A 27,600-nucleotide genomic window follows, 5' to 3' on the forward strand; every position below is an offset into this window, starting at 1 on the left:
TCCTTGTCAACTTTCAATGTGGGACAAGAATTCACTTCTTTCACTACCTCTATTATGTTATAAGCTCAAAGTAGTCCTTATATATCATATTAACAAGGCTAATTGGACTAAAATGCCAAACATTTACGTTAAATTACGATTATATCCAAAACTTCTAATTTTGTGTGAAATACCCAAACATTTCAAACTAAGATCAATTCCATCCAAACACTCAAATTAATTTTGACCAAATGTTAAATTTGCCACCTAGATGGCATTTCTATCTTTTATTATTATTATTATTAAAAACAATTGTTGCAAGCTAACTACTTTCAATTTAAGCACATTTTGCAACTCCTTTCTGTATGAAGCATCCACTGAAATGTCCTTTTCATCCATTAGAACTCAAAAACCCCTGAAAATCATCCTAGCTAATTGCATATCAATCTTCATAAGTTTTTTTATTATCTCAAACTTGTAAAACACAAAACAATTTTATCCTCTGTATTATGTAAAAGGAACTCATTATTGTAGGTTGGTAAAGAATTCATGGGACTAGAACCCACTGATCTTGCACATGTGGATCTTTAGTGTAGTCCAACTGTCGTGATGAAAATGCACGACTGTAACTTGAGACCACATTGGGATCCATCTTTAACATAAATGATTCCTTTACTAAATGCTTCTATGGTGGCTTTGACAATGAAAATGAGTTCTGAACAACTATTTCTTCAAATTTCACAGAATTAAAAGTGTTTCAACCCAATTTTGTAGGTCGAACTGGCACTAAAAATTAGACTGGCATAAAGTCCTCAAGGCTTATAGTAAGCCTAATTATTCTAAACCCATAACCAAGCTCAATTTCAAGGCCCAAGATACATAACAAAATAAAATAAAATATTATAGATCAATTTAGGCCAGCTCAACCCAATAATTATCAGAATTTACAACTAGGGGAGCCTAACTTAATCCTAATACCAGCATGCATAAGCCATTTGATTTTTTTTTATTAATTAATATAATATATTTATAAAATAGTGTCACAGCGAAATTTTAAAAATAAAATAACTAATTAAATAAACTAATAAATAAATAAAAATTCCTAATTAATAATATTATACCCTACGAAAATTACTCCTCCTGCAACTTAGGGAAAAATTATTGAATATGAGTGAGCATTCGACTTAGTAAGTTTAGAAGTCGATTACAGATGTAATTTTTATAACTACCTAAAACTAGTGTAATTCTATCATGAAATGCACATCCAATCCATATAACAAACAATTCACCCAACATTCGTATGAGAAGATAATTTGGAGCTACTCATGCACCTAGTGTATCACATTAATGCATAAATATGGGAGTTGATCCGCTTTACAGTTCTCTCAATCCAAATCCCACCAGCGAGCTCAACTCAAGCCAAACTTTATCTTAAATCCAAGTGTAGGGGCCAGAGAGATCAACTCAAGGTCGTGCCTCACCCCAACTTTCCATATCTATAAGGACCAAGTTCCTGCAAGACTAGCTCAAGCCGAGACTACCCATCTAATCCATATTCATCATATGCCATATATAACACACAAAACTCCAAATTTTCCTTAAGGCAGCAAACACAATTAATTACAACAATCAAACATGCAACAACAGGAATGCCATAATATATTTTAACTAATTATATGCACAAACAAATATTTATAAAAATGCATGACTATGCTAGATGTATTAATAATAATGAAATTACAAAAATAACAAATATCTAACTCACAAACTGGTTGACCTGATTACAGTTGATCTGGCTGAAAGGAAGAAGATGGCCGACTCCAATCACCTACATAGACACGCTGACCTCCATCAATTTATTGATAGAATTAACCAATTAATTTAATCTACAGAAACAATAATAAATCCTAAGTTCTTATCAAAATTTTGGCAAAGTCTCCTCTGTATCTAAACCTAACCCTCTGTAAGAAAATGCAACAACAGTAACATAGAGGGCCTCAGGCCCACAACAATAATTACAATGCCTATCTGAGGCATCCAAGAAACCTAATCTAAGTTTAATTGTTCAAACTTCAGTTCAGATCCCTAACTCCTTTACAGTCCAAAATAATTATTTTTAGTATTTTAAAAATTATAAAAATATTTTTGGAGGTCCTTCACATCATTCTTATATTAATTAAATTCATTTTACTTAATTTTACTAAGTCAAGAATATTTTATGAATTAATCAGCTACACCTAAGCTAAGCAAAAACTACACAACTTGAGTTCAAAATTACCTTTGCAAATTCTGCTAGCTGAAATGTATTTGAAACATCTGAAAATGCAGTAAATGACTGTAAACATGACCACCTATCGAGGCAACTTGCCATGCATCCAAATCAAGCCGAAAACTTAGTCCCGAATGCCGGTGAGCTATTATCAATTTGATCACACCTAAAAAAAGCTCATAAATTTTTAATAATTATTATATAATTATATTTAATTATGGGTATTAAAAAAGCTTGAAAATCTCACTGAGTGATCTGAATAGTTAGATGATTGTCTTTTTCAAACGGTGTCCTATCGGAGTAGAGTTGGTGCCATCTTGAAGGTTTCATCACTTTGACTTCAATGGTGGTCTGGAATCACTAATCCGATGATCAGATCATCAAGAATATCATCGAAAAGTGGCAAAAACTCATTTTCTCTCTCCCTACAGGCACCGGAAATAGCCATAAATTCGGCAAGATTTGTCTCATCTAAAAGTACTCTTCACCAAGAGTCCTTAGCAACTGGAATCACTCTGATTGAATATTGGGCTCACCTGAAAATAAACTCTAAAGTTTTGACACTTTTTTCTCTCTTCTCAAAAAGACACTATTCACTGCCTAATATCACCGCTCTTGGGCTTCCCATAGTCGTTGGAGGATGCCAGAGCTGTTGTCTTCGTCGTTGGTCTACATGGTGATCACCAGTCAGAGCAAGAGAAGAAAGAGAGTGAGAGAGAGAGAGTGAGAGACGTGGAAATGGGGAAGGGTCTATTTACTTTTGAATTTTTTTTTAAACTATGCTTTTAGCTTTTTTGTTTTGAATTTGGATGTGGTTCACATCCAGATTCTCTTTCTAATTATTTTAATTTTATTATTATTATTATTATTATTATTATTATTATTATTATTTAAACTTCACTTTTCTTTTTCAATTACATTATTATATTATATATAAATATAAAATAAAATTTATATTATAATATATTGTATAATCAAAATAATTATATATTTGAGGTTTTTAATGATACTTACTCAAGTTTACAAATAATAATAAAATAATAATGAGCTTAATAAATTACTTTATTATTTAATCAATTATTAATTCAAAATATAAATACTAAATAAATATTAATATTAATAATAGAAATGCAAAAATTATAAAATTATTAAAAAAATCAGGTCGTTATAAAAAGAATCCTCCAGCTTTTTAATAGACTCATCAAAATCCAGATGCTGAAACAAACTGAATTTCGAGGAAACCTATACAGCATGGTTAGAGAATAATGATTTTGGCTTCAAAAAGTCACCCATTTTGAAATCCAAGTCATCATCAAGACCATCCATGAGCTCCCAAGTATTGATGACAGAGTCAGGTGAAAAAGACTCACTAGGGTCTGCAGAGGCTTGTGTTTTATGAGTGTTTTTGGTGAATTTGAGGAGTGAATGAGGTTGATCAGGTGGATTTTACCTGTTCAATTTGGATTTTATAGGTTCAACAAGGAGAAGAGTCATAAGTGATGGGAGCGATCGATAGAAGATGGTGGGAATCACCTTTCCTTGAAGTTGGGCGATGGACAAGTGGGGTCTGAAGAGAGAGCTCTACGGACTAGCGAGGAAGAAGAGTAAACGCAAAGCTCTCTGGAGAAAAGTTTTCTTCAAGGCGATTGCTCTTGGGGTCAAGGGCATTGGATATCTTATTTTAGTTTACGTGGAGTTTTTAATCAAAAACAAACTGGAGAGAAATGCCACTATTAGTCTAAGTGACAAATTTATCAGTTGGTCAAAATTAATTCGAGTGATTGAATAAAATTGTATTTAATTTAAAAAGTTTAACTATTTCATATAAAATTAGAATTTTGAATATAATTATAATTTAAAGTTTGAATTTTTAATTTAATTGACCTATTAAAAGGAAAATATGTTGTTTTTATTTAAATTATATTATCCTGATCTAATTTTTTAGCTTCTTATATAATTTTGCTTTTAATTTATAATATTAGTTTATTTTATTGAATATGTGGCACATAACTTATTAATTTTAAAGAAATGACTAATAGTATTTAATATTTTATGCATACCTAGCTCTTAATTATAATGAAATTCATTAAACATATATATAAGTTAAAATTATAAAAGTAATTTAATGCGTTCATAATTAAAATTATTAAAAAAATTGTAAATTATTTAGAAATAATAACTCGCCTAAAACGATGCGGTTTCGAGTTACAACGATATTATAACACAACTTTAATCCAATTAAACACAAACCATTCATTTTATGATAAATATAAATTAGCTTTTAAATTATTTGGAAAAAATCAATGCATTATTAGCTTTTCATTTGGATCAATTACACTCTTGAACTTTTATTTAAAAATTATTATACTCTTCAATTTTTAATTTTATAATTAATAAGCATAATTTACTTAATTCAATAATAAATAATGAATAAATCATTCAATTTAATTTATTATAAAGTGAAACAAAGATATATGAAGTGATATATTTAATTATTTTTTATTAAAAAATTTAATAAAATTACATTTATTAGTTGCAAAAATAAAATTAAATACAGAATAGTTCAAAATGAAAAAAAAAAATTTAAGAGTGTCATAAATCAAATAAAAAAGCAAGGTGTAATAGAATATTTCTAAATAAATTAAGGATTAATTAATTTATTTATTTAGCCTTTTTTTATTGGTAAATATTCTATTTTAAATGAATTACATAATATAGATTTTTTAAAAAAAAAGGAAAATTGGGGTTGCTTTGCTTTTTCATAAATCCAACATTTTTTATAAAAACTTTTCACTCGATCCATTATGACTCAACAATTAAAAATATAAATTTTATTTATTTTATATGTAAATTTATAATAAATAATATATTTTAAATAAATAACGAATCGAGTACAATAATTAATCTCCCTACATCCTCTACTCTAAATGGTGAAAATTCTAGACCTTATAGGAATTTTAAAAAAAGAAAATGCTCATGGTCAACAAGGTGGTGGAGAGCAAAATCTTCGATTTTAGTTAAACCTTTGTTTAGCTTTGTCATTCTTGCTTAACAGTAAAAGCACAAAACAATATACTCAAACATATTCAATGCCAATTACGCCAAATCATAACACATGATATATAAAAATTCTACAATTAATCAATTGCTACCTCTTTACTCTCTCTCCCCTCTCTCAACATTCCTTTCCTTCCAATCTAAGCCTTGTATAGCTATATATAACCACAAACACACTACAAAACTGCAGCCTCTCTCCACAAAACATGAGCTCAGTCTGCATATCAAACTGTGTCAACGATACACAAGACCCCCGCGTGCCAGTACGTGCCACCTATGTGAACCTCTACAAGTGGCCGGAATCCGATGCAGAGTTCATAAAGTCTGTCCAGGGAGTAAGGCAGGGTTTGCAAGGCCAAACAAGGGTGGTGGACAGCATATCCTGCAGGTAAATGTATGTTAGGAGCTACACGTTCTCAAGGAAGGAGAGTGTGCCAGAGAAGACGAAGAAGTGCTTGGGTAGAGTGAAAGAGAAGTTGGCTAATCATGGAAAGAAGAAACAAGAAGAGGGCCGGATAAGGAAGTGTTTGGTGTTTAGGAAAGTGAAAGAATTTTCTTGCGGTGCTTTGTTTAGGATCTTTCACAGGTTATTGTCTTGTGGTGCTAGTGTAGATGTGGTTGATCAAAAAGATTTACATTAATTTTATTAAATTTATGTTTTAAGGTATGCTATTATGTTATATATATATATATATATATATGTATGTGTGTGTGAATTTGCTTGGGTAAGGGAGAATTGGAGGAAGGAGGGGTTGTATATTTGCATATTTTGGTTGGATCAATTTTTTTTTTCTATTTAACAATTAACTTCGATTTAGATGAGATTTAAATTAGTGACATTGCCATTTTAAAATGATTCTAGTTCTACTAAATTAAACCATATTTATACTTCTTTTTTTGCTAATGATATTCACGAATAATATTATTTTTCAATTTACACTTTCCCTTCAATTTTTTTACTTGAAATATTATTTAAAATTTTTACAGATAAATATAGGACCATTAAATCATTAATCTAATGACTCTAACTCTACTTTTATATTATAAATATATATTAATTAATTTGTTTTCATTTACTTTTAATTGGCGTTTCAATTTAAAATTTTATTATTTTAAAAAAATTCTGATTTTATTTGATTATAAAATTTAATAATAGTAATTAAGTAATTTATTACTAAAATTAAAAAAAAAAAAACCACTATCCTTTAGTGCCCATATGCAATGTTCTTTATGATTGGCAATGCTAGGTGGGAGGCAGCGGCCTCTGAAAGTTAAAAGGTTAAAACTTTAAAGAATCCAATGGTTGGTTCAGCTAATCATTTCCACTATTGAAACTTTTTTCACCAAAGCAAATCATCTCGTATTCCCGACGTCAAAAAGGTTATGCCAAGACCAGCTGGTGGCATTTTTTTTTTTAATATGCCACAATTTTTTTAAAAATTATTATTTAATCATTCAATTTTGATGAAATTAACAATTTATTTTCTTATCTTAAAAATTATATTAATTAGTAATTATATTTTTATTTCGTCAACTCTTTAGCCATTCCATCTAATTTAAATCAAGTTTAATATTAGTCAATATATTTAAAAGAAAAAAAATTACCATTACAAAAATTAAATAATTTAAAAATTAAAAAATAAAAAGATTAAATAATTGTCTTTTTGAAATTATAAGCACAGAGTGAAATTTAAATTAATGGCTAAAATGATTAAAGGGATTAGAGAGTAAATATAACAAAAATATAAGAACTAATTAATTTATTTTTTAAAATAAGAGGAACAAGTAATTAGTTTTAATAAAGTAGAGATATTAAATATGAATTTTTTTTTCTTAAAATTATCTTGTAAATGTTTATTTATAAAAATTAAACCCAAAATGATAAACTAGAGATGTGGGTGGTTGCAGTTCAAGAACTGCCAATTTTGGTTTAAAGGAAGATTTTGGAATCGCTAATTCCGGTTTAAGACTCAGTTCAAAAGGTTTTGATGATAGCTCAAGACAATTTAAAAGGTGATTTAGATATGGTTTGGGAGCCGTTTGGAAAAAAATAAGTAAAAATTTATCGATTTGGAATTAAGTTATATTTATAAAATTTTTAGAAAAAAGTATATTTATAAAAATAGCTTATTTTTTATTAGAAATCTTTCCATTAAAATAAAATAAGAAAACAAAAGAAATGAAATTAATATGTCTTTTTAAGAAAATTTAAAACTAAAAGGTTTGAACTTAATTAAAAAAAATAAAAGAGGTAATTTAAAAAAAAAAATAAGGGAGTGCTTAAATTTAATTTTACAAAAATTAAGTTACATACTCTATCATCTTGGAATTTAGAAGAATTAAAATTTATGACTTTACTGCTTGTCCTTTAAAAAATGTTATGATAAAATTTGATAATTAAAAAAATAATGTAAAAGAGAAAAAAAATTAAAATAAATGATTTAAAATAATATAAAATAATTGCGATATTATTAAAAATTTTAGTGAGCATATACAATAATAAAAAGAGAAATTAAAATAATATTAAGAATTAAAAAAAATATAAAAAATAATTATATAAAAAATTTCAGAAAATATTAAAAATTTTAAAAAAAAATATAAAGGATAATTATATAGAGAATTTAATATTTATATAAATAAATTAAGAGTAGATTCGAGTATTTATCGAATTTATTTTTATTTAAATTCCTAATTTAATCTAATTCAAAACTACCGATTTCAATTTGATAAGTAATCATCAATCACCATTCCTAAAAAAATTAAATTTAAATCAATTTATAAAAAGGCTATTTCAATTCAGTTCAAAACCAATTTCATTTTTGACCCATTTAGATTTGAAATCTGACCATAGCCACTCTAACTGGAGAGCAAACTCAGCTACTATTTAATTTAATCCTACATGGAATTTGACATTGCTAAGTCCAAAGGAACGCGAAACTAGAAAAGTCAATGGAAGACTGTTTAGTAACGTCCCCTTCAATTTGTTGACCCGTTACATCTTCCACTGTTTCTTTATGAAAATACCTCACAGAAAAAAGGGGGTAATTTATAATTTAATTTTGGAGATATAGACAAAATTATATATCATTACTTCTATTTTTAATAAAATAATAATTTTATTTTTTGAGATTTAAATTTTATATTTAAATAAAGTGTAATTATTTAAATAATATGGTTATTTAAATATAAAAGTACTTAGATAGTCTTTATAATACATAATTATTTATAATTAAGAATATTTTTATTATAAAGATACTTTAGCGTTTAATATAAACGATTTATTATTTATTAAATATAATAATATTTAAATAAATAAAATTAAATTAAGATATCTAATCTTTTTATAATATTTATAAATTGTAAGAAATTATATTATCGAAACAAATTATATTAAATCATATAAAAAATAAGTTTTAAGTTTTTTTTTGGGATAAAAGTTACGTTAAAAGAATTCTTAGAACTATTTATTTATTGAAAAATATCACCATAAAAAAAATAATTCTTTTACAAAATCGTACGCAATATAAAAAAATAGGAATTTAGAAAATATATTGTTTACTTAGAAATAAAGAATTATTACTTTTAATTAACTTTTTATTTTAATATTTTATATTTTAATAATTATATATTACATCTATGAAAAAATAATTTTATATTATAAGGAATATTTAAATAATTTAAAGAATATTTAAATGTTATTATATTTAATCAATAATTATATTATTAAATATATTAAATCTAAAAATATTCTTTATAATATATACATGTACGTATAATTATATTTTAATTAAATAAAAGGAACAATGTTACTAATAAAAATAAAATATGAGAGATTAAATTGTTTCTCATTGAAAATGGTGTAAATCATTTTAATCATTTAACATAAGATTGATGGTAAATTTAAACAAGGTTACTTTTTATTGACATAATCAAACCTTAGAACTAAATTATTACCCTTTGCAAACAAAAAGACCAATTTGTGATTTTTTATATACTTTAAGGATTAGATTATAAATTATCCTAAAAGTTATTTAAAATATTATTTTGATTTAAATTTTCAATTTATTTTATATTTTTTAAAAATTACAGTATCTTTCTAAATTAACATCAAAGCATTTAATTTTTGTCCAAGATGATATTACTCTTCTTCCTTATCATCCCAATGAAATTTCAGTTTTAGATTCCATTTGTTTCATATAAAATATTTTTTGTATTTTAATATTTAAAATACTTAAAAAATAGATTTAATAAAAAATATTTTTCTCATAAAAAATTAAATTATTTAAAAAATAATAATTACTTCTTTCAAAAGAGAAAGTTATTTTCTATTTTCTAAATTTTGATAATCTTATTGAAATGTGAAAATACTTATTTATATATATATATATATATATATGATATAAATATATAATATTAATTTAATATTACAATCAAATAACAAAAAATATTTTCATTAAAAATATTTTTTTTAAATATTTTTTAAAAAAATTTATATATAAATTATTTTCTGTAAAATAAATAGAATCTTATACTTAAAAAAAAAATCTATCAACAATTTAAAAGAATGTATAATATAATGGCTTTCCAATATTTTCTATATTTTTATTGAGTCAGTCTCTTGTTTGGAAATTAAAATTTTACAAGAATTTAATTAATTTTTTTTTTGTCAATTCTAATATTTAAAAACTTAAAAAGTGAGAAAATTCAATTCTGTTTAATTTAAAAAAGTATATTTTAAAAAAAATAAAAATTATGCTAAAATAATATAATTATATGATAGTTAAATTAAATTATTTTATTGCAAATTAATTATTTTTTCCAAGTGAAGCCAATAACTTATTTTATTACAAATGAGGTAAATATTCAAATTAAATAATATAATAATAGACATAAGCCACGCCACCCCTAATGGCATACAAAAATTTAGTCGCAAAATGCTCATAGGAAAACTTTGGGATGCATGATTCCATATGGGCAAGGTTGTAGCAAAATTAGCTGCTCAAACTCGTAATACCATGATTTTAAAAATGATTTCAATATTATTGAATTAAATAAGATGAAAACAAAAATATAATTTTTTTATTATAATTAATATTAGTTGAGACTTAAACTTATGATATTGCAATTTTAAAAATGTCTTAAATACTATAAATTAAAACTCATTGATAACCCTTTGATATTATTAATAATAATTGCTGATGTGAATATTTCCATAATAAATAGAAAAATAAATGTATATCAATAATCATTAAATATTAGTATTTGAATCATTTCCATTAATAATTTATCTATAAACTATTAATTTATTAAAATTTAAATTAGAAAATCATATTCAAAAATAATCTAAGTTATTGCACAACCAATAACTCCAACGCCCTCCAGAGACGTGTAATTTAATCACCACAAAACCTTCAATTAATCTAATTCGACAGGGTAAAAGTTGCATTGCTTCAACACATGCATATGCAATTTTGGGCTGTCGTCACTCGGTGTGACTTGTTGCCATCCCTTGCAACTTTACTACCCACAAATACAATTACCTTAAACGAGATTAACCGAATCCTTAATTATGCAAGAATTGAACAGGATAAATAAAGAAAAAGAAAAGAAATTTTAATTTATTTTATATTGTTTAAATAAATTATAAAATTTAGAGAAATATAAATTCTCTTTTAAAAAATAAAAATAATAACATATTCTCATTTTTCTATTATACTATACAAGAATGTTTATGCAATTTCAATAGAATAACACTTTTATTCTCATAATTTTTTCTATTTCACGTTAATTTGAAGAAAAAAATTTAAAATTAATTAAGAACATTTACAAAAATTAATTTTTTTTCCTTTTCTTTCTCTTCTCTGTTTATTATTTAAATAAAAAATTAAAAAACTTATTATTGTTTTCTCTTTATTTATTTTCCTTAAGAATAAAGAAGAAGAAGCTATCATTCCTGCCTCTGCCTGATATTACTATTATTATTATTATTATTATTATTATTATTATTATTATTATTATTATTATTATTATTATTATTATTATTATCATTGATTTTTTACCTAAATCCATAACACTATGTATCACTATAAGAAATTAAAAAAATAACTATAAAAATTACTGGCTAAATATGCCTATATATTGTTGGTAATTAAGATCACCAATAAATTATCGATGAAATTTTTTGTACATAAATTTTAGCGTAGATAATTTTTATCAATGAAAAAAATGTTATCGCTAAATTTTTCGATGAACTATTTCATAGGTAAATTAGGATTTTTTTTTTCTAGATAATTTCATGGGAGATCGTGCATTGATAAATTACTAACTATTTATCAATAACACTTTTTATTTGTAATTACAGACGAAAATAAATTATCACAGATAATTATTAACGACAATAAGTTATCGTACGTAATTACTAATGATAATTTTTCATAACTAATTTTTATTATATATTTTAAAATTTAATTTAATTTAATTTAATTTCTAAATTTAATTTTAAAATTAATTTAATTTTAAAATTAATTTAATTTTAAAATTAATTTAATTTCTAAATTTAAATTTAAAATTAATTTAATTTAAAATTTTCAATCTAATTTAATTTAAAATTTTCATTTAATTTAATTTTTAATTTATTTATGCTTTTTAAAATTTTTATTATTTTTTAAATTAAATATTAAATATTTTAATTTAAATATAAAATTATTTTTTAATTTTTTAAAATTCAAATGCCTTTAAAAAAAACTAGCGGGCCGAAAGTAGGCCCCACATATTGTTTATGTCACAATTGCCATATATTGAGAAGTGACTTTACTTTTGTAGAGAAATCAATTCATTTCTTATCTATTTACAAAAGATGTAAAAATTTTACATTTTTTTTTATAATTTACCAATGAAATATTTTCGTAAGTAAAATTTTTTAAACTTTTGTAAATTTTTTTTTTCTATTTTCTTCTCAGTATTACCAACTAAATATGGTTTGTTGGTAATTACTGACAAAATATTTTCGTAGATAATTTATTTTAAAATTTTATTTTTTATTTTCTTCTTAATATTACTGATAAAAAATGAATTCGTTGATAATTACCGATAAAAAATTTTCACATGTAATTTATTTTTTTTTCTGTTTTCTTTTTAATGTTAGTGATTAAATATGGTTCGTTAATAATAACCGATGAAAAATTTTTGTAGGTAATAATTTTTAAGCTTTTTTAGATTTTTTTATTTTTTTTTAATATTACTGACTAAATATAGTTCGTTAATAATTACCGATGAAAAATTTCTGTAGGTAAGTTATTTTAAAATTTCATTTTTTATTTTCTTTTTAATATTGCCTACAAAAAAAAACAAGTTCATTGGTAATTACCGATAAAAAAGTTTTATAGATAATTTATTTTAAAATTTTATTTTTTATTTTCTTCTTAATATTAACTACAAAAAATGAGCTCGTTGGTAATTACAAACAAAAAATTTTCATGTGTAATTTATTTTAAAATTTTATTTTTTCATTTTCCTCTTAATATTACCTACAAAAATGAGTTCGTTAATAATTACTGACGAAAAATTTTCATGGGTAATTTATTTTAAAATTTTATTTTTTCATTTTCTTCTTAATATTACTTACAAAAAATGAGTTCGTTGATAATTACTGACAAAAATATTTTGTAGTTAATTTATTTTAAAATTTTATTTTTTATTTTCTTTTTAATATTACTTACAAAAAATGAGTTCGTTGATAATTACCGACGAAACATTTTCGTAAGTAATTTATTTTAATTTTTTCTATTTTTCTTTTAATATTGACGACTAACTATAGTTCGTTGGTAATTACTGATGAAAAATTTTCGTATTTAACAGTTTTTAAGCTTTTTAGAATTTTTTTTTAATATTACCAACTAAATACGGTTCATTAATAATTACCGATGAAAAATTTTCATAGGTAATTTATTTTTAAATTTTATTTTATATTTTTTTCTTAATATTACCTATAAAATATGAGTTCGTTAGTAATTACTGACAAAATATTTTCATAGTTAAAATTTTTCAAGTTTTAATCTTTTTTAAATTTTTTTAATATTACTGACAAAATACAAGTTAGTCAGTAATTATCAATGAATTTTTTGTTTGTATTTTTTTTTATTTAGTCTCTAATTTCACTGTCAATATTAGGCGTCACTTTTACCTACAAAACTGTGTCATTGGTAAATTGTTCGTCGGTAATCAATCGATAATTTTATAGGTACAAATTAATTTAAATTTTATTTTTTTTTTTCGATAAAGTGTCGATAAATTATTAGTAAATTGCCAATAAAATTCAATGATCAGTAATTTTTGTAATTATTTTTAAAATTTCTTATAGTATCAAAATGCTTGAAATGATGGTTGGGGTAGAGTTTACGCTTCGGCAAAATATTTTGCTGATCTTAGAGCTATGTAATGGCTAGAGGTAATGTTTCTCTTTTAAAAGAAAAGACCTAACTACCAAAATATGCTTCGAGTTTCTATGCTTTTTACAATGTTATCAAGAAATTCTAACTTTCACAATTAATTACATGAATTGTTTAACTTTTACAATTATATTACCAAACCACTTTTCATAATAATGTGTTCCAGACAATCCTATGTGGCAAAACAGAATGTTTACTTAAGGCATGTCAATTTTATTATTATTATCATTATTATTATCATTATTATTATTATTATAAAAAACCAAAACATTGTTTTGATTTGGGGAAATTTTCCCTCTTCCATATAAACCCTAATTGCACTACGAGAATTTACTGATTTAGTAACAAATAATTCCATTGCTAAATCAATAAAATTCGTTAATAAATAAATTTACCAATGTTAACAATATATTGTATTTGTTGTAGTGAACATTGTTAGTAATTCAGCAGCAATAATTTTTGAATTTATTGATAATTATCAACAAAATATCCGTTAGCATTAAATCCATTGATAAATTTCTTATATATAAAATATATTTTAATTGTATTTTGCAATGAATTATATAAACCGTTACTAATAGCGAAAGAAAACTATTGCTAAATCTGTTAGTAAAACTAGAGCTCAACAAATTGAATTTTCAATTATTTTATACCAGAATAAACCTCTCTCTATATACATCATTCAATCCTTTAAATTCCAACAACTCTTATAAACTGAGGCTACATAATTATAAATCCATCGAATAAATTCAAACAATTTGTAAAAATCTAATAATTCAAACAATGTACTAACCAATGTAAATGAAAATCCAATAACTTCACATATCAATGTCTATTCAATTCATTTAAAACAAAAATCAAAATCTGTTGTGTCCTCGCTATCATCGTTATCCTCGTCTGGAGGATTAGAAGTGAGATCATCATGCTGTGGAGCTGCGGCTTGGGACAAATGTGACATACCTTGGCTCATAATGTGCGTCATCATTTCCCTAGTCTCCTACAACTCGGTCAACCTCTGCTCATTTCTTCGTGTCAGCTTTTGAATTCATTGTTGTAGATGCTGCTCATTTTGCACACACTTATCAAGTTGACGGCAGATATCGCAAACCTCGTGCTCCAAAGGTGCTGATGATATAGATTTTGATGTGTGCAAGGAACTTGGATAAAATGTAGATGCTTGAGATCCTAATCCATACACTCTGCTTCTTCTCTTCTCTGATAGCCTTATAATACTACCATGCCTTGCCCACAGTTCGAGCCTCACTGCACCATTCCTGTGGTTGTGTCGCGTGTTCTTTCGACTTGAGAAAACATTCCTGCACGTTAAAACAGATGGTCAAATTGCGAAACATGGCATTGCAATAATCACAACACATCATGCATTCAAAATAGCAAATCAAACATAATGTTCAAACGTATAATTGTAACTTATGTGAATGGTTCTTGCTCTTCCATCGAAGAACTTCGTTGTGCCCTTCTGTTATGGTAGCGTCAAAAAGCTTGTGTGGATGAGGATTTCTTCCCAGCCTCTCTCCTTGAAAACCAAATAATTTTCATCAAGTTAAATTGTACTGCCATGCATTGTTAAAGTTACACACACATGGAAAATTATAAGATGCTCTTGGTGCATTAGTTTATAGTGCACCATATATTCATATGAATTCAGTTATCCAATGAATTATAAGATGTGGGCCCTATTTCATTATAAGAAAAGGAGCATGTACTCTTGGAGCACCTAATAAAACCTCCACATGACAATATTGGGAAACTAAGTAGCACGGAGACAGAAACGCAAACACGGGAAAATGCGGAAACGGACACGGGGTAGAAGATAAAGTAAATGAATTATTCTGCATGTTTTGGAATTAATTTATTCCTTCTATATAAATGAATAAATGAATAAGTACTTCAATTTCTTTCACAACAAGAGGAGGAAGTAGATTGTCCAAGCACTTTAAAAGCTAACATTTAAAGTAAAGGTGCATCGGAGCTAAAACATACTTACCACTTCTTAGGATCTGTCGCGTACATACTTCCAATAGAATCAGGATCTGTAAAAGGCCCACTTTTCAGAGAAAAATTTGTAATTTCATTATTTGCTCTAGTTCGTTCATCTTCATTAGAAAAAAAAAATCCTCCTAAAGCACTTAATTCTTTCAGCTAATACTTCTCCATCCATATGAGGAGGCCTCTTGAAGCCATTTTTCACTTTAAAATTTTCAAAAACAAGAAAATAAATTCAAGAAATAGAAAAAATAAAAAAAATTTATAGCAAGAAGATGAGTATGTAATTTAAAAATTTATCTTAAATTTAATGAATGAGCCAAATAATTAAGGGGAGTATTGCTCTTTACCCAATGATCAACAAGAATTTCAATGAACCACATAATAAAAAGGAGAAAACTCATTTGCTTGCTTTTTTTCATGATTAAAGTCTTCACCTTTTCAAAAATAACCTGCTTCTCCCTTTTGAAGCCATTTTTCACTGTAAAATTTTCAAAAACAAGAAAATAAATTCAGGAAATTAAAAAAATAAAAAATTATAGCAAAAAGATGAATATGTAATTTAGAAATTTACCTTGGATTTAATGAATGAGCTAAACAATAAAGGGGAGTATTGCTCTTTACCCACTGGTCAATAAGAATTTTGATGAACCACATAATAAAAATGAGAAAACACATCTGCTTGCTTTCCTTCGTGATAAAAAATAACATTCTTCACATTTTCAATCATAGAATCCCACAACTCATAAACCAAATAAGGGCATGGCTTGCCTTTGTCACAAACTCTAATAATATCATAAATTGGTCTAGTAAAAGCGAGGATGTAATAAACCTTTTCACACCAATCCTTATCCACCACTTTGTCACAAACAAATTTAGCTTTGCCTTAGTCATCTTCTCGGTATTGTGCCCATTGATTACTCATATCCATTTCTTCTAAAGCACGCCTAATGAGTTTAAATCTTTTAAGCATCACAATAATAGAAGCAAAATGAGTGTCAGCGACTGAAAGGAACTTCAAAGGGCTAAACCAATTAAAAATTGCATGCCTCATAGAATGATTCATTATAAAATTCTTGATTTGCAAAGCATCTCCATGAATTTCAATGATACAATGACACACATCATAAGTTTCTTTATTAGTTTTCACATTTTTTATTGCACATAAATTCTTTAAAGCAAGATTAAGAGTATGCACAACATAGGAGTCCAATAAGTATGTGAAAATATTCCCTCAATGATTTCTCCAACACCCTTATAATTCGAAGCATTATCAGTAATGACTTGTACCACTTTTTGATGACCAACCTCATTAATTATTTCCTTTAGCAAATTAGCAATAAATTGCTTATCTTTCATTTCACCATAATAATCTACAAATTTGATAAATATAGGGCCAGACTAAGAAACAATCATAAAATTAATGAAATGCCTCCCTTGGGAATTACTCCATCTATCATTCACAATACTAACACCTTTTTCTAACCCAATGCTTTTAATTGGTTCAAGCAACCTCTCTACATTTGTTTTTTTTTTTTTTTTTGTTAAAGTAATATGGTTCTCAATTTGTTATAATTACCAGATAGCAAATAACCATCCAAAGCATAATTAGTAGCAAAGGAATAAGAACTCACGTAATAAGGGTTTCTAACTAAATTAAAAGGTAGACCCCCCTCCCTCCCCCCCCTCCCCCCTCGAAATGTAGAACATTCTAGCAATCTCTGTATCTAATTAAGCTCTAGTTTGTAAATCGATAGCTCTACCAAGAGGAGAATCATTAACTCTTTTTTCTTTAAAGCTGCTAAAATACTTTGATTCAATTATATTCAATGAAGGAATAAAAGTTGTACTAATAGGCAAAGGAACCCGTCTAGATTGTAAATTAGAAATTCTATTTGTTGCCTCATCCTTGTGTTTTCTAATTTCAAAAATTCTATCATTCCCTTCTTTTTTACACACACCAATTCTTTTCCCAATGATTTTCAATAAATAAGCCCTCACTCTAGTATAAGTTCCTTGCTTTTCTTGTCTACAAAAATTACATATTCATTTACAATTACCCCCTCCTTCTTTGATTTTCTCAAGTTTAGTCACATATCTCTACAAAGAGTTAAATTCTTCCTCCCTAGTTCTTGAAAAGGTGACACTAGTGCTATTTGCTTTAGTAAAATTAGAATTCGAAGAATGCATTCAAATATCCTATCAAAAAGACAAAAAGAAAATGCAATTTCATACAATTTGCAAATTATTCAAACAAATTATATATTAAAAATTAAAGCACAATACGAATTATATGTTAAAAGATTAAAAATTAAATAATAGAATTGAATATATTGACTATAAAAATTATTATAAAAAATTTTAATATATAATATAATTACGCATAAAACAAATTGAATTAAGCAAATTATATATAAATTATTACAAAAATAAAAAATGTATTAATAAAAAATACAAAATTTGAATGTTGGAATTTTTTTTATTTAACATTAATTAGAATTTAAACTTGAAATTTTATAATTTTAAAAATAACTTTAAAAATATATTTATATTTGTCCTTAATTTCCCTTAAAACTTTGATTGTAAAAATATGGCAAATCTTAGAAATTTTTAAGGATTTTTTTAATCGCCCCTTTAAAAAAAAAAATTATTTATGACAACTCTTTAAATTTGGTTTGAGAAAAATCTAATTATGGCATATACATTTAGAGAGAAATTTGATATTAAATGTGACAAAATTGTGATTAATTCATGGAAGTTTTTTGATAAATTTGTTTTAGAGAGAAATTTAAAAAAAAAAAGAAAATTTAATACAAAGGAAAATAATGAATTAAATAAAAAAAATCATTTATTCTAAGCAAACCAAATCATATTCATAATTTCTATTCATATAAATCATAAACCAATCATCCAATCAAATCAAATCAGGTTCAAAACTCAAACCAATCAAACCATTCCAATTTATAAACTAATCAAACAATCAAGAAAATAAAACCCAATTTGATTGCAATTGGGAAGAAACATATGAGAATAGAGAACGAGAAAAGTCGAGAAAGTTAAAGCCTTAAAGGCCACGAGACAAGGGAGAGGCAGAGCAGAGAAAGGGAAATGTAAATAAGAGAAAGGGAGATGGAGAGCAGAGCAGAGCAAAGGAGATGTAGAGAAGAGAAAGGGAGATGCTGATGTGGCCCAACCGCAAGTGTACGGGTTACTCAAGTAGTATAGAAAAAGATATCGTTCCCTCGAAGACTTGTATTATAATTGAATCTTTGATATAAAATGAACTATACTAAAATTATATTCCAATCAAACAAGTAAAAGAAAATTGGGAATCTAAAGTTTAAAGTATGAAAATGCAAAACTCAGTTCAAGCAAAGATTAATTCAATAATTGGCTAAATGAAAAAATTAAGAGATTAATGACAAAAACTAATGAAAATGGATTAAACTAAGCTTTCAAAGTAAAATATCAAGTAACGATTGTAAAAAGGTGATTTCAGAGTTAAGAGTTCATATTTAAACTATTTTGGTATTTTGATTGGTTAGCTAAACATATGGAAATTATGTGTTTCAAGGAGATCGATTCTCAAATCTTTTGAAATCTCTTTCGAGTGAGACAAAAAGTACCTTGATTAATTAAATTTTACTGCAGAGTTTAAAATTAAGCAAGACCCATGAAGCTCTATAATCCATCTATTAACCCTCTTAATCTTTAGTCTATTTCTATATCTAAGGTAATTAAGTCTGTAACACCCCTATGTTTGGTAGTGCATTTTACTGTTCCGGTGACCAGTGTTTTTCCGGATAGCTAGGATGCCTAGAACTACACTTAAATATTGGTGAGGAGATATAAAATAATGAAATACAATAGAGGGAAATACAAGAAAAACAAAGAAAAAATAATAGCAATGAAATGTAACAAAGTTAAACGAGCCGAAAACCTTAGCGATGGGTGACCGCACGGGGAAGTTACGGCGCAGGCAATAGCCAACCCCAAGACTGTAGGGAACCCTCAGAATTTAATTTCGAGACATAATTAAAGACTTATTGAAGTATAAATATCATTAGAAATGTCAAAGAAAAATTAATTAATTAATACAAAGAAAAAAGAGAAATTAAGAAAATGACAAAACTCGGTGTTATCGAAAAATTGGGAATACAACCCGAATAAGGGCATTGTGATCATTTGACACCCCGAGTTGCCATTTGACCTAAATGTCCATTAAAAATAAATGATATTAAACCTTGAAAATATCATGAAAATTAAAATGGTGGTGCATAATCTAAATAGTAAAAGAAATGAGGAAAATGTGGGAATTTAGAAACTTTGGAATAAATAACTATTCTTTTACATTAGTGCTCCACTAACCTCACTTCATGAACACATATGTAAGCCATTTGGGATAGATTCTCCACTAAGTAACCTTCTTCTTCTTTGTTCTTCTCCATTGCCGAACCAAAAAGCTCCTAAACTCTCCCATGGCCGTCCAAACTCCAACCTCCATGTATCCATGATCCAAGCTCCCAATGCTTAAGGTTTCTTCATTAATCTTTGCCTACACACCTTGGGCAGCAATAAGGGAGCAAGAAAGATAACTTTGGTGCAGTTTTGAAGAAGTCCAAAAGAGGTAAGTGGTTATTTTCAATTCTTGTTTCATTAAAAGTATAACTGAGGTTGTGGGTAGTTGAATTATGGAAGAAGTTTGAGGTTTGATGAATTATTGGTGATGGAGCATTTCGGTAGCCATGGAACTTCATCATGTACATATTATTTTTGCATATATTTAGTGATTTGGAGTATTGATTTAAGTGTTTAAGTGTATTGAAGTTGATTTCCATGTATAAAATGTGATTGTAAGTTGAAAAATGAAAATGAAAGTTTGGTATATATGTTTAAGTTTTTGGCAGCCTCATGATGAAGATTGAAATGTTTAAATTCATGAAATATTGTTGAAGTATTGTACAAAAAATGGCAGCCTATGTGATGGTGTTAAATAGTGGGCAGCATGTGTAGTTTTCATGGATGTGTATGTGAAATATTGGTGTTGAATATGTGGTATTTCGGTGGAAATTGAATGTTGGACTTTAATAGTGAATTGTGTGCATTGAGCACTTGAATGTTCTGTCCAATATACTTGTTGGAATCATGTTTAATATTTGTAGAAGTGCTATGCATGAATAATGAAGTAATGAGGAGGAGAAGGAATGTCAAATTGGAAGTGTAAGTGTCTTGTGCAGGTAGTGTATTGATGGCAGTACCTAAATTAGGTTATAAGTGCAAAATTGTGAACCCAATTGGTATAAGGCCAATGGGGAGTGAAAATAGACACCAAATAGGTCAACTTTCATGGAGAAATGTTGTCAAAATTCTGCCTAGAAACTGACTTTAAAAATGACAAAATCCGGATTAGTGACTTGAAAACCTAAAAATTGACCATTTGGGCAGCAGTTAGTGTTTTGACCATAACTCACTCAAAACAGGTCCAAATGACTTGAAATTTTTATCATGAATAGATTAGACATAGATCTACAACTCTTATGAAGACACCAAAACCCAGAAATGACCATAAGTAAGTCAAAATGCTTGCACAACTTCGGGTATAAAAACTGCCAGAACCAGAAATGACCTAAAGTTGCCATTTTAGTACAATCTGTCTAGCTTTAGAAAATTACCATATCTTGGCCTATACAACTCAGAATGACCTGAAATTTTGCCTTGAGTGCAATAAGACATAGAGCTACAATTTTTCTTCTTTGACTAGAAGCTAAAAACTAAGAGAAATAGGACTTTAAGCTAGACCAATCTAGCACACAAAAATTAAAAACTTGACATTTACATACAATGACGCTTGAAATAATTTGGAAATGAATGTCAACTTGTAAAAATGGTAAATTGCACTATATTGGTAGTATATTGAAATGCAAAATGTGATATATTGGTAACATTAAACCTAATTCACCTAGAGTGCATCAAGGGTCAACATTATAGGTTGACTAAGGAAAAAAATAAAATTAAATAAATTAATTATTGAACCTTATTGTTAGAGACTGTTTAAATGAGTACTAAAACACTTCAAATTGTGTGTTTTAGTTAGCAAAGACTCAGGGAAGGGGAAGAAAACACTGGGTCAGGGCCAAGAGGTTACACTTCAGAGGTTTATGCACAACAGTTATTTCTTTTGAATTTTCAATTAAAATAAATTATGACAATTTATCTGTTACTGTTTAAATTGTGAAATTTTGTTTGAATTATATTTGATGGATACTTATTGCTTGAAAAACATTGTAAATGGTTTGAAACCACAACTATCATGTATATTGATTGAATTCCTTGCTAGCTTGTCTAGTGGGACGAATTGACTTTGAATTCTCTCTCTGGCTGAAGTGTTGAGGTGTGTGCCTGTTGAGGATGAATAGAATGAGTACTCATATTATTGCTAGCTAGCTATGTTATTCCTCACTAGCCATCAGCTTTTGGGACGAATTGGACTTTTGGAACATGATTAAGCTGTGTGTGTGATTTATTGATATTTATTGTGATATTGTGAAATAGAGTTTAAATTCTTTATGACATTCTCTGTCTTTTGAATTTAACTATGATTTTAAGTATCCACAGTTCGTATGATTTATGATTTATGGTTTTAAATTGTATTTTCTTAATGTTGTGCACCACTGAGACATTGGCTCAGCGATAGCTTTTTCATTGCTGTCGCAGGTAGACAGATGACAGACAGTGAGCGTGAGTAGGTCGCTTGTGCTACATTTTGAGATTTCACCGGGTATATTGAGTATACCATATTTTGTAGTTTTTATTGTAATGTATGTGCACTGTATGTATATATTGTACCTGGTCTTGAGCAGTTGTAAACTAAAATTGTAAATTATTTTGGCTTGTAAAAATATTATGACATAACTCACTTATCTCAGCTTTTGGAAACACTGGAAAAGTGATTGTTGAATTGTGTTGACAAATGTTGAGAAATTTATTTTGTTGAATTGTTATTGGAGTTTGGGATTGAGAAATATATTGGAAGTGCTTTTTACAAGTTTTTGAAGAACTGTTTTATTCAAAATACAGATGGCACTCTGCCAAAATTTTTGTAGAAATTATTGATGCTCAAATTTGTTATTTGGTTTTACTTCAGTAAAAGAAAAGTTTTAACACCTGTCAATAATGCTCACCACTGTAAAAAGAAGTAAGAAAAGGTTTAAAATTCCTTCTAGTGTATTTAATAGGTTATCAGCAGGCGAAGTTTGGTAATTCATTAGGTATACTATGGGATCATGTTATGCCTTACAGAGGGGTAGGGTGTGAAAAAGTCCAATTTCTTGATGATCTATCCTTGGATTTTCTCTTTTTGGTGCTTCAATCAAGGATTAAGAACATAACTTAATGATATCCTACACTAAGCATGTCATTAAGTACACAAGAAATGGATAAAACCTCATAATAACCATAAAATATGGGGTAACTAGTTCAAAACCTCAAAATATCTTAAATATTATATATCTAACTCCAGAATCTTAAAGTACTACTCACTATCCATGCTTAATACAAGAGATTCTAAGCAAAAGAAGAAATAAAACATGAAAATAAATTAAAACTGAAAAAACCCAGTAGAAGAAGTGCAAAAAATGGTGAAGAATGAAGAAGAATCCAGTTTTTCAGTTCAGAAATGGAATATGTTGGCTCCCTTCCTTATTTTCCTTTCTTTTTGATTATTTCTCTTTTTTGCAAAAAAGTGAGGTAATAATGCTTAAATACCACATGATATAAACCCTAGAATAGACTAAAAATTGTATGAGATGAGGTCACTATAAGTGTGAAAAGATCTGCTTCTTCAGCCAATTAATGAAGAAGTACATAATTGGAACTGTGCCCATACAGCATCTTATGCAGAGAGAACCAGAAAGAATGAGTGAAAACAGGTTTTTATGGCCATGTAAGTCCTTGCGCATGCTTTGATAAGCTTTAGAGAATTTCCATGAAGGTGCATGGGTAAGTGCATAAGCTATGAGAAAGGTTATGCACAGTTTGGTAAGCCTAGGAGATTTACCGATCAGCTGCATAGGCGAGTGCATAGGTGAGTGTATAGGCTATGCATGAGGCTACGCATGTTTCGGCTGGATTAAGTTCATCTTCCGTGAAGGTGCATAGGCTATGCATCTTTCATCAGGTTTGCAATATCTTTCCGGTCTCTCGTATAAGATGGTGCATAGCCTATGCGCTAGGCTTTGCAACTTTCGTTAAGTAGAGAATTTCTTTCATTTTCTGGTCACAAGCTGCATAGACTATGCAGCTCCTCATGCAACTTTCGATAGCCTTCAAAATATCTAATTTTTAGGCTGCATTTTTTGCACTTTTGGACTTGAAATTTACTCTTAACTTGCATAATTGCTTTTTAGTTCCTCAAAAACACTATTTTATCTACAAAATAAAAACAAAATTACAAATTAACCTAAAATTAACAAGTATGAAGGACTAATTAAATAACTAATGAAATTAACTAAAATTAACTAATAAAAGAATAAAATAACTATAAAATCTAACCTAAATGACTACGTGAAATACATATATCAGATGCAGAGAAGAGATCCTCACCTGCATTGACTGCCGACTGCCGATTGCCATTGCCATTGTTGTTTCTGCCATGGATCACAGGTAAGTCCTTTTATCCTCTCCTTCTCTTCTTCTTCTTCTTATTCTTCTATGTCTTCTATTGAATGTGATGAGTTGTGAATGTGAAGTGTGGTGTGATTTCTGTTTGTGATTTTAACCTACCTATTATCTTTTCTTTTTATTTTTTTAAAGAAACACATTTTCGTGCCCAGAAATGCATTTTTGATTCGCAGTATTTCCGAAAATGGCCTAGAAACATCTCCAAGCCATGTCATCTCATTTTTGATATGGAAACATTTTGAACACTGGAAAGCGCTACCTAGTGCCATTTTCTTGCTTCATAGCTAGAAAATGGATTCTTTGCAATGTTGGGAAATGTTTGATCCTGCTTGACTCGTCTCACTGTGTCGATTGGTTGAAAGTTTCTAACATTTGGCCTTGTAATGGACATCACTCCAAGTTGCATTCCATTTTTGCAAGACTATGTCTAATACTGCTAATCTCTTATCCTTCTCAAGAACTGTTAATCTCTTTTTTTTCTCATTATTGATATTGCATTTAAGGCCTTGGTGTCACTATGTAGCCTTTCTCTTCCATGTAATTTTCACTAGCTTGTCCATTGCGTCCTCCCAAAAAAAGTACTCCTGCAATATAAATAGAACGTACATTATGCATCAACTTAAATTTACAATAATGCATCAATGATACATTTTTATAAATTATACTTTAACCTTAAACTGTTCCAAGTAGAAGTCCTTAGTCTCCCGTGGGATGGTCTTCCAGCGATGGCTATCAACAACTAGCATCTCCTTAAATATTAATCTTTTTGGTGCATGGATCCAATGGTTGCAAATTGAAATACATCAATAGTTAGTAGCACTTAAAAATTATATATATAAAATGATATATCAAACAACCTATATTGTTTCAAATTCATTATATTATAATTAATATTATTTATTATTTAAAAACCAATTCTTTGTCTAAAACCCTGTGATGTAGATGCAATAGTTTCAAATAAGGTTAAAGGTTTACAAGCAAAAGCATCTATGGAAATAGAAGTTGAAATGTGCACATCAAAGTGGTAGCTGCAATTGATGAAGAAGGTCCAAAGTAGTGGATCCATTAGTCTGAAGTCCACCAAAATAGCAAAAGATGCATAAGCAGTCAAACCATCATGACTAGAAGCATGTTGTGGTAGAAGAGGGGAGGGAACCAACATCCCAAGCTCGTTTGGAATAAATGATGGATCAACATGGATAGCCATCTCGCCCTTTATAGGTTGTTTAGTGTGTGATGATCAACACTAAGGGGTATAGAACCCCTGCCCCACTCTCAATGGCCTCTATCACATGCAGTCCCATGACCCTGCCTCATTCTACACTACTTTATAAATTACATTAGTAAATAACAATTTTTAAAATTAAACATTAATTAATTAAAACTAAATGAAATATCACGACCTTACATTATAGTGCAATAATGGTATTAATATCAACTATTGGGTTAGAAAATACCTTATTTTATTCATTATCAATATCAATGCCTTTATCTTCATCATTGGTTTCTAATTCAATTTAAGGCTTATCTTCATCCTTAACTTCCTTATCATCAAATTTAACTAGTGTCCCACCTGGATCATTTAAATATTGTTGGGCATCATCAATATCTAGTTGTATTGTTGGACTTCCATTTCATCCTATTGAAAAGGTGATTCACGTGTTGGGGGAGTAGTGATGTTAACTCATATGGGAGCTTTATAACAAACCTTGCTTTTACTTTGATCACTGCCCACTAATTGACCTTGTCATGCCTTAAGTTAGGATTATGTTGTATCAATGACTTGAGCGGCTTGGACAACGAGCACAAATGGTTCATGCTATTGAAGGAACACTTATAATTAACATCTACAATTTTATATTTTTGGTGAACCTTTGTTCCAATATTTGGTGTTCATTTGTTCCAATATTTGGTGTTGGATCAAACCATTTACATTTAAACACAACAGTTCTCTTTATGAGTGATCCCAAGTACTCTATGCATATAACTTAAACCAACTGTCCATAATAGTTGCTTTTGTTAGTTGTGTAATTTATTCCCTTTATGCACACACTGTTATTCATCATTGCCATATCTGTATTATGACTCTTAATGTGAAATTTAAATACGTTCACTACATAGCCACTATAAGCCATAACTTTTCTGAATGAACCCTTTAAAAGGTCCAATAAAAATTGGTTTGAAATATTGTTTAATGGATCAAGTTCGTCAAATTATTTTATTTTATTTTTTTTTACAAAAAGGGAGAAAAACACACAACAAACCAAACAACCCAAAATGTGGGGTAGCTCACATCACAAATGTTATGGAGAAGGAGCCCGTTAATGCTAATAGGAGGGTCCTGCGGCTAAGTTACTTCCAAAGGCATTGAATGCCCAAACCGAGCAAGCCAATCAGCACTCATTTTACTCTCTCTTTATATATGCTTAACATGAGTAGTCCAATCCTTGTTGATCAAGTCCTTGATACCATTAAGAATCCTGAAATAAGGACTGCTCAAAATATATCCATTCAGAAAAGAGACCACTGCTGCATTATCAGATTGTACAACCAAACAACGAATCCTTTTCTCCTAAGCCACTTGTAAACCAAGCAGAACTCCCCAAAGCTCAGCAGCCATTATGGAATAAATACCCAAATTAGCAGTAAAACCTCCCACCCAAGCTCCAGTACTATTTCTTAATAACCTCCCGCAGAAGCTTGCATAGAGGAGCAAAAAAGGAACCATCTGAATTCAGTTTAAACCAACCAAACTCTGAAGGCCTCCAACCAAACCAATGAAGATCTCGCTAAAAACAACCTCGACTAACAATCCCCAAACTGTCAACAGCACTAACATATTAATTAGCATAATTCACAATCAAAGCCTGAGCATCAAAAGGCCTAAAACCATCTCCCTCAAAAAGAAAAGAGTTATGCCATTTCTAGAGGAACCAACTAACTACTCCAAAAAGAATATTCCATTGAACACCCTCAACTATCATATCAGACATACACAGATTATTAGCACGTCAATTGTCCATACTCATTTCCGAAAAGAAATAGACATTTGAATTCCTAGAAACTAAGCAATCCCAGACTCTCCTAGCAACCAAGCAATCACGAAGAACAAGCAAAATAGTCTCAGAAAATAGATAACAGCATGGACAACCCTCATCAACTGCC

At 28.1% G+C, this 27,600-nt stretch overlaps 1 pseudogene; it reads right to left on the reverse strand.

The window, feature by feature from the left end:
* Positions 1 to 246: 246 nt before the first annotated feature.
* LOC110644951 (uncharacterized) lies at positions 247 to 25,642 on the reverse strand (annotated as a pseudogene).
* Between the last annotated feature and the right edge of the window lie 1,958 nt (positions 25,643 to 27,600).

The sequence above is a fragment of the Hevea brasiliensis genome, chromosome 3 (genome assembly GCF_030052815.1).
Source record: "Hevea brasiliensis isolate MT/VB/25A 57/8 chromosome 3, ASM3005281v1, whole genome shotgun sequence".
In the NCBI taxonomy this organism is placed as follows: Eukaryota; Viridiplantae; Streptophyta; class Magnoliopsida; order Malpighiales; family Euphorbiaceae; genus Hevea; species Hevea brasiliensis.